The following is a 14,922-nucleotide window of genomic DNA, read 5'->3' as shown; positions in this document are numbered from 1 at the left end:
CAAATAATAATAATAATAATGTTAATAATAATGATAATAATAATAATAATGATAATAATAATGATAATAATAATAATAATGATAATAATAATAATAATAATAATAAAATGATTAATTAATTTAAATTTTAAAAGGCAAACAATAATAATCTGCTTCAGAAATTGTTTGAAAATGGAAACACCGAGGAGAGATACCACCATCCAGATATTGGCTGGAAGAATAAGCAGAGTACCGACACCTTGAAAAAACTTATTATCATTCAGCATCCAGTGAAAACTAATGCTCGTTATCGGCTAAAACTTTGTAAAAACACTGTCGTCAACAAACGAATACAATTTTTTTTTTTTTTTAAGGATAAAAAACATGCGTTCCCACACCGGGAATCGAACCCGGGCCGCCTGGGTGAAAGCCAGGAATCCTAACCACTAGACCATATGGGATAACGCCTGCTGCCTTGGTACATTATAGCCGTATTAAAATTACTAAAGCGACAACAGCATTTTTTTTATTTTCCCCTGTCAGGCAGCTGAAATGTTTTGACTGCTTCAGAAACATACTCTTTAGTCGTCCGCACTATTGAATCTCATTATGAGATTAACAGATACGGTAACAGGAGGCGAGCTTCGTAAGCATTCTCTTTCCGTTTTGAATACATATAATGCTGCTGATGTACAATTGTCATTTGGACTCCAGGAAATATCGTTTGGTTTTACTAGAGAGCAATCTATATAATTATAAATCTCTGCGGACCGTCCGACCGCCCTTGCTTGCATCTTGTCTATCAAAAACATTGTTGTCATAGAAACAAGCTTGTATTTAATAAAAGTCGCACTCCTTTCCCACACTCCAACCATATTGAGTAATAAGAAAAACCAATCTTTGCCTAACCTATAAACATAGTTTCAATCAATATATGTATATATATATATATATATATATATATATATATATATATTTACATACACACACACACACCCACATATATATATACACACACACACACACACATATATATATACATACACACACATATATATACACACACACACACACACACACACATATATATATATATATTAGATAAGCAAATACTTTATGGAGATTAAGAAAATAATGAGGTTTCTAAATTCTTTGAGATGAGGATTGATTGTTCATATTATTTGGATTCAGCGGAGTACTGTTCTCATTTTGAGTATTATATTCACAACGTTTCCGTCGATGTAACGTCCGATCGTCTTCACGTGTATCTTGTAGAACTTCAGAATTCAAACGGAATTTCGAGCGGAACCCTTTATTTACTTCACGGGGGTAGCATGCTCTTGTTCCGTCAGCCATGACTTCATAGAGGTCCTAAGTAATTCCCAATTGTATTCTTCAGTCACCCACACTAACAATTGAACCTCCAACCTTCAGGAGAATATCACTTTTTCCAATTGATTTTTCCAAGTACTCTAACCACTGCGCCACGGGTCCTTGCCAGGGGTCCTTGCCAGGGGTCCGCAAGATTGTTCTTATCTTTGTGAGCATTCCCACAATATGTCGGTCAATGAAACCTCCAACCTTATTGGTGTGCATCTCTGTGCCAATCTCAATAATCTGCACTAAATTTGTAGGCGAATACTTTATTGATTCCATGAGATTACTCTACTTTCAATCCGTCGGGCATAACTCGGTAGCAATCTTAAATAATTCATAATCGTATTCTTAATATCGATCACACTAATGATTGAACCTTCAACATCTGGAAAACTGTCACTTAGAACTGATTATAACGTAGCACTTACGCCATAAGTCTGAGTTTGACAGAAAGATTCTCGAGTGCGACCATCCCGAAAAAGGTCGGAGGTTAAACTAGCAGAAACTGTGTGATAATAATATCAAAGATGAGAACAATAGTTCGAATGATCCAAATTTTAGTAAAAAAAATAGCTCTAAAAAGAAAACATAAAAAAATAATAAGTTTATGAATAAAATCAGGCTTGGCCTACGTCAAAACGGTCATTTCACTAAAGTCACGTGACCGGTCGACGTCGCAGAATTAAGAACAATGGCCAGGGCTAGGTCATTAATGACAATGATAAGGACAGTAATTTTCTGTTTTAATTCCCCCCAAAATTGCCGAGGGGTGGGGCGGCCTTGCCCGGCCTTAAAATACCCTTAAATATATTTTAATGCATGCAGATCTCGTATTCATTATTGCAGAGTCAATTTTCTATTGAATATTATATTGTGCGTAATATATAGTAACGATTTCAAAATTAAATAAAATGGCTTGAGTGCCGTCATCTAAAATCGAAACAAAAACATTTAGCGTTTCAGCTGCGTTCTCTACCGTTTGAGCTCTCGACATATAGCTAATAAGGATTTAAAATTTAACCACTTCAAGCTATTTTGGAGTTTGCGCATGCGCAAAAGTAATAGAAATATGTCGGCAATTTTAAATGAATATTTCGCATTTCAACTTGCCAATATATTTCCGCACGCGTTATTCATCCATCCAAACAAAGATTTTACTCGTTATAAACAATCATTAGTGCATGATTACTATTTCTTGTTAATTTCAGTGTTATGTGACCAGTAGTTTTAGAGTTTATCGGTTAAATATTTACAGACGCACATACATCTACTGTTTTATTTATGTAGTTTTGGACACATGCAATAAAAAGGGAGTATTTTTTTTTTACCGGGAACATACTATAATGAAGTTTTTTTTTGTTTTTTTTAAGTGTACTTCATTATTAATTAAAATATGCGTCCGTTTTAAAATACTCGGAATAGTCGTCTATCACTTAACCGTGCCCATTCCCTTTATTCTGCGATGTCAGCAAATTGTGTTACTTTAGTGGAACGACCGTCTGTTAACGTAGGCTATGTGAACGTTTGCTTTTAATATGTATTAGCAGTTCAGCCCGGCTTTGCTCGTGCCCTACCTACTGTTAATAACTTTATGTGCATCTGTCTATATATATTAAAAGGTTTGATTCATGTCCAGGTAACCTACATCTAAAATTTCAAGTGTTTAGACCCAAAATTTGGCGGAGGTGTATGGTAGAATCTTCGATGTTCAACTCTTTCAACTTTGACCTCTTGGCAGCAAAATATTCGCCCAAAAACTGATAAAAAAAGCTTGCTGCGTGTTTATGTAAAATTTTAAATGTTTAGACCCAAAATGTGTTGAATAGTATGCTAAAGAGCGCAAAGGTAAAAACTTTGGAACTTTAACCCTTTGGCAGCCAAATGCTCGGTCAAAACCCGGTTTAAATGCTTGCCTATGTCGGAATACATTTTATGTAAAATTCGAATGTTTACACCCAAAATTGGATGAGTAATTTTCACCCCTTAGTATTTATTGTTTTAGGCTCAAATTGAATTAAAAAGTTTGATCCATGTCCAAGTAACCAACATCTAAAATTTCAAGTGTTTAAATCCAACATTTGCGGAGGAGTTTGGTAGAGTTTTCAAACGTCAAATCGTTGAACTTTGACCTCTTAACAGAAAAAATTCTTGCCGAAAACTGATTAAAAAGATTTTCCCAAATCTCAATACCCCTTATGTCAAATCTCGAGTCTGCAGACTGTAAATGGACAGAGTAGTTTGGTAGGGAAATGTACACATACACAGAGACACGCACACAGACACACTCACACACACAGACAATTTCATTTTCATAGATATATCGATTTAATTATGAATTTAAAATGTGCTCGTTTCAAAATATTTCTAAAATGAGATTGTTTTTAAAAATAATATTTCTTTTTTATATAACATAGCTTCCTCCCTAGAAGATTTTATGAGTAGAAACATAGCGATGATTAAAGTAGGTTAATATGTTTAATCACCAAATGCAGTCACTTTTGGACCAGTTTTATAAATCCCTTCGAAATCGAAACCGAAAATGACTATCCTCATCGTTTATCGCCTAATCGTGGCCAGTATACTTTATCCGTGACGTCAGTCGGTCACGTGCCTTAAGTGGAGCGGCCTTCTATTTACATGGCGCACGGTCAGACAGCGTAGACGGAAGACAGTATTTGGCGCCATTCTAGTCTCATTCTTCTCCGTATATCTATGTTATGGCCGTTTGTTATTCGTCAGAATACGATAAGCAATAAACAATGCGTGCCTCGTTCTCGCTATAAATGCGGCCACTCCCACGTTCAAAAATACGAGGAAAAAAGAGAGGAAAGAAATATGGCTCAAATCCTGCCAGCAATAAAATGAGTTTTGTACCTAGAGACGCCATCTTTATAAATGGACGATATAATCAGTTTAAAAGCCGTCAGTTAAACATGGCGGCCGCTTTTAGTAACAACTGGCACGACTTGCCTCGTTATTCCCGTTTCAACGACTTACACCGTCGCCAGGTCAACAAGCCAGGCCGCTCGTTTACAATCTAATAACACTCTAAGCGCCGCGTGCGTGCGATACATCTAATTAGGATATCTTGTACGGTGGATTCTTCGAAATAGTTATTACCTCCGGTGTTCACGTTAGTACGTGTTTTTTTTTCTATATATCCTTGCTTCAGATTTTGCAGTTTGCTTCAGCATTAATTTACAATCCATCTTGCATAAAAAAAAACCCAGACAATTATCTTCATAACTAGCGGGGAAACTCGACGTTGTCAGGGATTGGATGAGGATCAATAAATGTTCAATCTTTGAATACCTTTATTATAATCAAAATCGGCGAACTCGCTCATTTTTCAATCAAATCGATTGATTGGCTGCTCTAATTGGGAACCCACCGCGGTGCACCGGGAGGAAGCTTCACATGCCTCCCCGCAGTGACTTAGTCTAAAATACATTGTAATCTACATTGCACTGTAAAGAATCTAATATTGTTTTTTAAAATTACTTTTTATATATTATGGGTTGCATTAAAATTTCAAATGCAAATGTCAAGTATCATGCTTCAATTGTGCTCTAAAGAAAAACATTCATTTTGAGCGCACCCCTGTAATATCAAAGACCCTACTGTTGATTTTATATACCCGGCCTTTCGGCAATAAAACTTCTCAAATGCACCTGTGATGTTAGGCTTTGTAAGGTGTTAACTTTGGTGAAAATCGCCTGTTCTTCTTTCATCGGATTTTTTGTCTATTATTGATGTTCGATACTTATCGAAGGCATTCCGATAGAAAATCTATGTAGAATACTGCAAGGCATATAAAGTACCTTTCTGTGAAAGTTCATAAAAATCGACCCAACTCTCACGAACTCGCACACACAGACAAAATTCTTTTTATACAGGGTGCCCAAAAAGTCATTGATGAATTTTGAACTTCAATAGATTATTTACTTTTGATTAAATCATTCTGTAATTTTAACACAATCTGACTAACACATTGAAAAATTGGTTTAAATAAGGAAAAATTCAAACAATTTTTATCTATGAAAAATAATGTCTTTTAAATGTTGTCCATTTTCAGCTTCGCATATTTGTGCTCTTTCAAAGACATTATTCATGACAGATTGCAGAATTTCTGGATTGCGATTTAATTACCTTGTTTCGTTCCTGATGTTTTCCTTCAATTCTTGCAGGGTTTATGGTTTGTTAACATGGACTCTTTCTTTAAGATATCCCCACAAGAAAAAGTCGGGGTTAGTCAAGTCTGGAAATGTGGTAGGAATTTGACATTATCACAGCGAGAGATAATGTTGTCGCCAAAACATTGACCCCTAATTTTGGTAAAAACATTTCACAACTTGCGTACGTTGTTCAATGCTATACTTATCCATGATAATTAATTTTCAAAATATTATCTGTTAAAAGTGGAAAAAACCGTAGTTTAGTGGCCTGAATATGGAAAATTATGCACGAACGATAAATATTATTTTATCTTTTTTATTTTAATATTCGTATAACAGCTTTATGCAAATAACCGAGCCGTGTACGAGATAACGTCACTGCGAACAAAAAGGGAGGAAAAAGATCATGAAAAGAACGTGTGCACAGACTGGAATCATAGTAGAGACGGAAACGAGATCACATGAGAGACACGTGGGTGATGTCTGAGCCGATACGAGAAGTGACGCGTGGCCATAGATAGTGGAATAAAGATCTTTTGTTAAAACCTGCAACAACGAGTTGGACTTTTTCCTCTTCCTTTTTCCTCTTCCTTTTTCCTCTTCCTCTTGCTTATAGAAGAGACGTTGCGAATCTGTTTCTACTCTGTTGTTATTTTTATAGAAGATGATCAAAGAAGTGCTTCAGGGATTGCATAAAAGACGATCTTAAAGCTTTCAAGATTCCCGTTCAGAACCTGGAGACCTTGGCAAAATGCCCGCCTGAATGGGAAAGGCTAGTTAGAGGAATATCTGAAAATTTTGCGAGATAAAGAATCGCTCATGCTTAACTCAAGAGAAACCTTCGAAAAGACAATGTGTCGGTTTTGCCCATTGAATTGAATAATTAGAAATTTGAGACTTGTAATCGCGTGCTCCTCTCCAAAGCTGCTTACATCAACCACAAAAAAACAAAAAAAAATGCCATGAGCAGAGAGAGCAAAAAAAAAAAAAAAAAAAAGAAAAAAAACCGGAGTTAGTAGTGAAACAAGTTTCAACACACAGCTTTATCTGCCACATGTGTGTGGCAGACTGCAAGTCAAATGCTGGCCTGAAAAGTCATCTCCGGGCCCACGAACGTGGTTAGGGTCTCGCTCACTATTAACTTGAAAACTATGGGTGTGGTTGGCTAGCAATGGCCAACGACTCTTTATCTGAGAGTACGTCTTTCAAGTTCCTTGGCCTAACGTTCACAGGAAACATGAGTTGGAACAATTACATCGAGGGCATTGCCAGGGCCGCTGCAAGGAAGGTGGGCTCTCTCTACCGTGCTAGAAAACTACGTACACCCGAAAGTATCCTGTACCTCTATAAGGCAACCATTCTCCCATGTATGGAGAATTGCTGTCATATTTGGGCTGGTGGATCGGCTACTAGTCTCTCGCTCCTTGACAAAGTTCAAAAGAGAGTCGCAAATCTGATAGTCCCTGAACTGGCATCTAAGCTTCAGCCTCTGTCGCATCGACGAAATGTTGCATCCCTCTGCTTGTTCTACAAGTATTTTAATGGTGAATGCTCTGACGAACTGCAAGTACTTGTGCCCCCACGACGTGAACACCCTCGACAAACCCGACAGGCTGCTAAATCCCACCCCCACACTGTAGAGATCCCTAGATGCAAAAGATCTTTCTACTCCAGTAGTTTCTTCCCCAGAACCGCTAGACTTTGGAATTCCGTTCCAGGTCCCTGCTTCCCCAACTGTACTGACGTGCAGAAGTTCAAGTGTAACGTGAACTAGCATCTTGCTGCCCAAATCCCTACATAGAATCCCAGTAGTGTGCCTTGTTTGGGGTGAAAAGGTAATAATAAATAAATAAATAAAAATCTGTAAAGACGAAACAATTGCCAACTGAGCTGAAAACTATAGTGCCCCCTTATAAAACTATCGTCACAATTGCTCGTCTTACTACCTATAATAACCGCCAAAAATGTCTCCCATTCTCTATTTGTGCCTAAGCTAAACGAAAAATCCATGAAAAGGTTTTTTTCCAAGAACTGTGAATATGCGGAACACAATACCGTAGGGATTCTTCCAAACTGACTATAACAGGGACATTTATAAATCGAATGTAAATAAGTCCTACCAAAGATTCACCATTACTGATGCTTTCTCACTATCGACTTAACACTTATGGATAACCCTTCTTTTACAGTGGCTGCCGGGCCTTGATAAGCGATAAAAAATAAGAAAATAAAACATAAATGGTAAGCTAGCTGTGTCTAGCCAAGTAGTGAGTGCTAGCTGTGTCTGGCCGTGTAGTGTGAACTAGCTGTTTCCAGCCCAGTAATGGGCGTTAGCTGTCTCTAGCCCTGTAGTGAGAATAGCTGTGTCTGGCCAAGTGGTGACTGCTAGCTATGTCTAGAAGTGTAGGCTGATTGTGTTTAGCCGTGTAGTATAGGTGTTCTGTGTTTAGTCATGTAGTGTAGGCGTGCTGTGTTTAATCGAGGAGTGACTGCTAGCTGCCTAGCCGTGTAGCGTGAGCGAGCTTTGTCTGAAATCCATGGACGTTGGTTTATGCGAGATTATCTTTAAGGATAACGGGTGGGGGGGCGTGTAGTTTGATATGCATTTATTTGCATATCGATAAAAATAGCAGCCGTAAAAAGACATTCTAAAAATGATCGAAGGCGCGGTGACAAGCGGAAGTGGCTAGCACGAAAAATACGAGACGTGATAAAACATCGTACGAACGCTGCCAATTTTTTTGTCTTAATCAAACTACACTGCTATGTAATATAAATCAATATGCAATTGCGATGTATTCTACGAAACGGCCAGAGCTTTCTGCATATTGAGATGGCTTTAAAATCTGAGTCATGCTGTGATTTTTCGACGGAGTAGAGTAGATCGGAATTTAGGATAAAGAAATCACCAAGTAGTCGCAATCGATATGCGATCAATTTTACAAGGTAATTCTACGATGCAGTCGGTTATTTATGGGGAGATTGCGCAGCTGAACGACTAGGAAAGATGGAAAGACCTTAGGGATAGAGAGCGGACTGTGTGTCTGTGGAAAATGAATGGATGCATGGACGACAGAAAATATTTGGTTTGGTTAGATTGGATTCTCGTGATTTGCTTCCTGTTGTTAATCTGCAAAAACGATTGCATCTGACAATTCTTCTACAACTAGTCAACCATCCTTGTAATAAACGGTCCTATCCAGCAAAAAATAAATCACATCACGTGTTTTTATTATTAGTTAGGTTTTAGTTGATTTCGGTTGGTTGGTTAGTAGTTTTTGTTCTATGGCATATCAACACTTTTTAGGTCATTTTATGCCGAATCCAGTGATTTTGACGAAACATTTTTCAATAGAATATATATATACATATATATATATATATATATATATATATATATATATATATATATATATATATATATATATATATATATATAGATGTTCAAGTCAGTTTCTATTTAAATCATAGTTGGGACCCTAACAGGTACTATAACTCCGGGTCAGAGTGTACCTGCCTGGGAACAATAGCAATTAAAGGGTGGCTTCACATTGCCAAAAGCCCGCAAACTGGGGCCTCACTATCGGATATAGTTTAAGGTCATGTCCAGGATCAGTTGATTTCGGAATTTAAAAGCTAAATCTAAAAGGTACATATTTTTTTTTCTGATTATTCGTCCTTTCTAAAAACCCACATTTGTTTGAATCCAGTTCGGTAACAAATTTTCAGGTCGAACCAATCAACCGCAATCGAACTAAAGAAACAGGATTATTGATTCCAGTTATCTTAACGATAATAATCGGCTAATCGTCCAATTAAACACATTTTTAAATTAAAAATCGATAATTATTCCACCAAGAAGAGTTGTACAAATTATGCTCGTACACTTGACCACGTGACTCGCTCTATTAATTTGATAAATATGAAAGAATACCGATCACGTATTTTGAAATAATGATCCCCCGCTGTATAATGTCTTCCTGTGCATGTATGGATGCATATGATGTAGGCATATATCCTCACACATGTTAGCTTTGTCTTTGTTTTATTTTCAACTCGTCTCTCTTTCTTTATCTATCTACAGACACACATGCTTATATATATATATATATATATATATATATATATATATATATATATATATATATATATATATATAGTGGAAATGGTAATTAATAAAAACTGAAGAAAGTGCTCAATACCGTTGTAGAGCAGATATGCGTTTTATTTTTTATTACCGTATCTTCTGTTAAGTTACATTATTGTTTCAGCTACATGCTTATATATATATATATATATATATATATATATATATATATATATATATATATATATATATATATATATATATACAGGGTGGCCGAAAAGTCCCAGGATACTATACATGTATTTTTAATAAAACAGCAGCAATTAAGCGCTCCTCAACAGTAAATACACTGATGTCAGTCATAACCTGAAAAAATGAATGAAATAAATTGTTTTAACAACATTAGAATATTAAAATCAATCATATTTAACAGCATTAAAATCTTAAAAATTGAGTGTCCTGGTACTTTTCGGCCACCCTATATATATATATATATATATATATATATATATATATATATATATATATATATATATATATATATATATAGTGGAAATGGTAATTAATAAAAACTGAAGAAAGTGCTCAATACCGTTGTAGAGCTGATATGCGTTTTATTTTTATTACCGTATCTTCTGTTAAGTTACATTATTGTTTCAACTACTTGGCCGTTTTTTTTGGCCGTCTGTAGCATCCTCAGACTTTTATTATTGTTTCAGCTACTTGGCTGTTTTTTTTTGGCCGTCTGTAGCATCCTCAGACTTTTACAGTAAAAGTCTGAGGATGCTACAGACGGCCAAAAATAAAACGGCCAAGTAGCTGAAACGATAATGTAACTTAACAGAAAGATACGGTAATAAAAAATAAAAACGCGTATATATATATATATATATATATATATATATATATATATATATATATATATATATAAGGCAAAATGCGTGTGTATGTTTGTATGCCTTGCAAAAATTTCAACACGCGCGACGGATGCTCACGAGGTAGGAATCGTTTTCAAGCCGATCCTTCGGACGGCAAATATCGAAAAATTGCCTAAAAATATTAATTCCTTCGGTCTTAGCTGGGCAGTTTTCTACAAGGAGGGGTCACTTTTTCATCGTTATTTTTGCAAAGTTATCATACGCGTTTATAATGACTAGCCTAAATTTGAACAGCAGCGAAGTCGTATGTCATGATGGCCACGGGGTTTAAGCGGTTTGCTTTTGTTTTTCGCCTTTTTTTCCTCCTTCGCGTTACAAGTTCGAGCCTGCCAGCCTACTCCTTTTTTTAAATCTTATTTCGAGGCTTACGTAATGGGATTTTTTTTCCTTTTAAAACAAAAACTGAATTATTTTACTGTCCGCTTAAACTTGCCTTGCTTTTATCACACCTCTCCCCATCCATGCTGCGTCTATTTTTTTTATAGTTGTATTGACTCCTTACTACACCACCTCTTCACATTCGGCCAACGCCGGTTACGTCCGCTAGTATAATATAAAAAAAAATCTTGATATTGAAAATGTATGCAAAATTTCAAAAAAAAACTTACTAAACCTATAAGGAAGGTAAACAAAATTTTAATTATTAAACAAGGAATACAAATAAAATAAGAAAACCCTTAATCCATGGAGTTTCGAAGAATGCGATTCTTCTCATCAGAGGGGAGAGGTTTGCAAAGTATGCATTAAGTTTTGCATCACAGGAAATAAATAATATAAAGTTTGTCATATTTGTATAAAAAGTCATTTAACGGTGTTAGACAGTTTGTAAGGGAATTAAGGGGACTGAATAAAAAGGAGAAAAAGAATATGATAAAAATCCAATGGGGAAGATGGCACAATCCAAAACAGGAAAACCTCGAAATATATATATATAGACTTGTTTGTAATTTACTGACTGTACTGAATTTTACTGGGTTCGTATAATTCAGTAAATTTTCATATACCAATGAATTTAAAGCCAAAAGGAGATGACTTAAATTGTAAATTACAAAAATATCATATTTCATAATTGAGCATTAATAAACTGTATTAACAAAACCAAGACTTCAAAAAAGGAATTGGTAGCAACAAAAAGTGTATTTCATTGTAAGTTACAATTGTTTCAAGACCGGTTGGACAATTTCAAGCATTATGGCGTTTGAAAATTTTCACATAACCAGCCTTTCTTCAGACTTCTTGAATAAAAAAGACTTTAACAAAAGAACATTATTAAAAGAATTTTCCTTAAAGGAAATGAAGCATGCGAAAATATTTATCCTGGACGCATCCTTTGTCAAGAGCTTATTTAAATATTAATATATCACCTAATTTTCGTATCCTTATTTAAAAACCTGCCATTAGAAGTTTCCACAAAAACCCGTAGCCATTTAGTATCTTTTAATAATACTATTCATTGAATTCAATGAATAGTATTACAATGAAATACACTTTGTGTTGCTACCAGTTCCTTTCTTGAAGTCTTGGTTTTGTTAATACAGTATATATATATATATATGTGTGTGTGTGTGTGTGTGTGTGTGTGTGCGCGTGTGTGTGTATAAAATGATAACAGTATAGCTATACTACATTCCAAATTCCAAATACGTCCGTTTTTTTTTTTTTACAAATTCATTTGGTATTTCAAGATTTCTGTATATTTTTACAGATCCCTTTCGTTAGGCAGAAACAATCGGTTATTATTAGGGCCCTGGAACAGTGCGTATTCTCTCCTGAAGGCCTGACATTATCCGAGAATCGAAATAACAATATCCCACAATTAAAAACAGAGAACAAATAATTTATAAATAGAATAAGTACAAAAAGAAGAGGATAAAACAATGCATTATTTCACACCTGATTTTAACAGGAGGCTGAAGAGATATACTTCACATTTGAAAACACGTTTTGAATAAAACCCACTGCGCAGACGAATCGTCGAGCACTGTGTTTATTCCCATCGATAGCACTGCTTCATCAGTTAAATATTTTCACCCTACCTCATTCATATCTATTCGCTATTGTCTAAAGAATACGAGGTAAACATGATAATATTTGAAAATGAAAATACGATAGATATTCATCTTTAAATGGAAGTGGATGAGCGATTTTTATATATTGATGCAAATGGATGATAGTTGCTTAATTCTCGCCACGTTTTACTTATAACCCACGAGAGCTAATCGCATTGTCAATGCGTTTATGTTAATAAAGCCTAGCTCCACAAAACTAACTAATATAGGCGGAGAATGGAAACAACCTTTATAGCCACGTCGTTTGTCACGAAGGAAATTGTCTTAGACGAGATGGAATATATCTAAAGAAATAAAGGAGACAGGACGTGGAGTGATATTTCATTATAATGAAGAGTATCTAAACATTGCTTTAGAGTTGAAAAGTTTTGTCAGCAATAGAAAAAATATGCATAATAGAAGCAGAATTTCATTTGTGATGTTATCAAATAGTTTATAGACTTGTTTAGTACATTAAGAAATCTGAGTCTTTTAAAACGCTAAAGGCATTCCAAACAACCTAATATATATGGGAATTTTTGCTACACAGAATGGTCACATTCTATTCTCGTAAGAATTCGTCAGGCTACCTAGCTCTACTCACGTATTGAGCACTGTTGAAGTGAAAAAAATGAGATGAAGATACATGAGATAATATATATATATATATATATATATATATATATATGTATATATTGTAATTCATAAAATATATATGGTGATTAAGCTACACTGAATATTCCGCGTTTCATCCACTCTAGGATTCTTCAGGCTTATGTGCGAATTTTGTGGTTGTCTGTCGTTTTTATATACACAGATTCTATTGAGATTTTAGTTAGCCAATCAGCTTTCTAATATCCACCGCACCCTTCCTATCAGCCAATGAATATGCACTTATAGGAAAAAGGCCCATTTGACCTCTGGTTGACCTGATTCTTTGTGTGTGCTCTATTTAGCCTGGACATCTAGTGTCTTGACCTGTTTTAAATCTAGGTTATTTTTTTTATTTTAGTTTTATATATATGTATATATATATACATATATATACATATATATATAAATATATACACATATATACATACATGCATGTATATGTATGATAGTTTATGTATATGTATTTTTATTTATTTTATTTATTTATTTGTTTATTTTCTTTTGTTTTTCTTAGTGTTAAAGTTATTTTGTAACTCTATCCTAGAGTAAAGTTTATCCTGTCAACACAATTGTTCGCTATTTCTCTCCTACAGTTTAATAGATGTTGGGGGTTCTTTAAAGTACAGTATAGAACATTTTTCATGAAGGCATAATCTACATGGGTCGTCTAGGTCTCTACAGATGTTTGCTTGTCTTACTATTTTCCATTCGACTACCGGCGAACGGCCGCTTTCCTTGAGTTCCCAGTATTTATTTGCTAGCGTTGTTTCATACGGTGTTTTTTATTGTTAAATGTACTTTTGTCGTGATAATATCGAGTTTTTAAATCTAAGGAAGTCGTACCTACGTAATATTTCTTGTTATTCGGGTTTTACTTCGCAAATATTATGGTCTGGTAAACTATACTTTTGGTAAGACATTTATTGATTTGATACTACGGATATCGGCCCATATATATATGTATATGTATGTATATATATGTGTATATATATACATATATATATATATATATATATATATATATAAAACTAACATAAAAGACCTAATCTAGATTTAAAACAGGTCAAGACACTAGATATCCAAGTTAAATAGAGCACACGCAGGTCAACCAGAGGTCAAATGGGCCTTTGTCCTATCAGCGCATTTTCATTGGCTGATAGAAAGGACGCGGTGGATAATAGAGAGCTGATTGGCTAACTAAAATCTCAATAGAAGGTGCGTATAGATAGACAACCACAAAATTCGCGCAGCCTGAAGAGTTCTAGAGTGGATGAAACGCGGAATATTCAGTGTAGCTTAATCGCCATATATATTTTATAAATTACTAACTAGCTCTACCTACGTATTGAGCACTTTTGAAGTAAATACTTAAAGTTTACGCATAAATTTATACTTTTGTACATTAATTTTATGTGAGTAAATGTAGTTATATAGATATATATGTATATATATAATCGAGGAGCCGTTGCATTGCTATACATATATATATATATATATATATATATATATATATATATATATAGCAATGCAACGGCTCCTCGATTATATATATACATATATATCTATATAATTAAAAAACTCAAATGACCTTGTAACGAGTGATCTAACACACTTTCCGGTTTACGACATCCGGTTGCGCATGCGCGCATAAGCATTAACCCATA

At 34.9% G+C, this 14,922-nt stretch overlaps 1 non-coding gene across 1 annotated transcript; it reads right to left on the bottom strand.

Moving 5' to 3' along the window:
* Positions 1-368: 368 nt before the first annotated feature.
* On the bottom strand, positions 369-440 carry Trnae-uuc (transfer RNA glutamic acid (anticodon UUC)). Its single transcript has one exon. It is a non-coding gene; the product is annotated as a tRNA-Glu (tRNA).
* Positions 441-14,922: the final 14,482 nt, after the last annotated feature.

This window comes from Euprymna scolopes, chromosome 11 (assembly GCF_053919585.1).
Source record: "Euprymna scolopes isolate OS-2025 chromosome 11, ASM5391958v1, whole genome shotgun sequence".
Taxonomy (NCBI): Eukaryota; Metazoa; Mollusca; class Cephalopoda; order Sepiida; family Sepiolidae; genus Euprymna; species Euprymna scolopes.
This window is presented reverse-complemented; position numbering and strand designations above follow the sequence as displayed.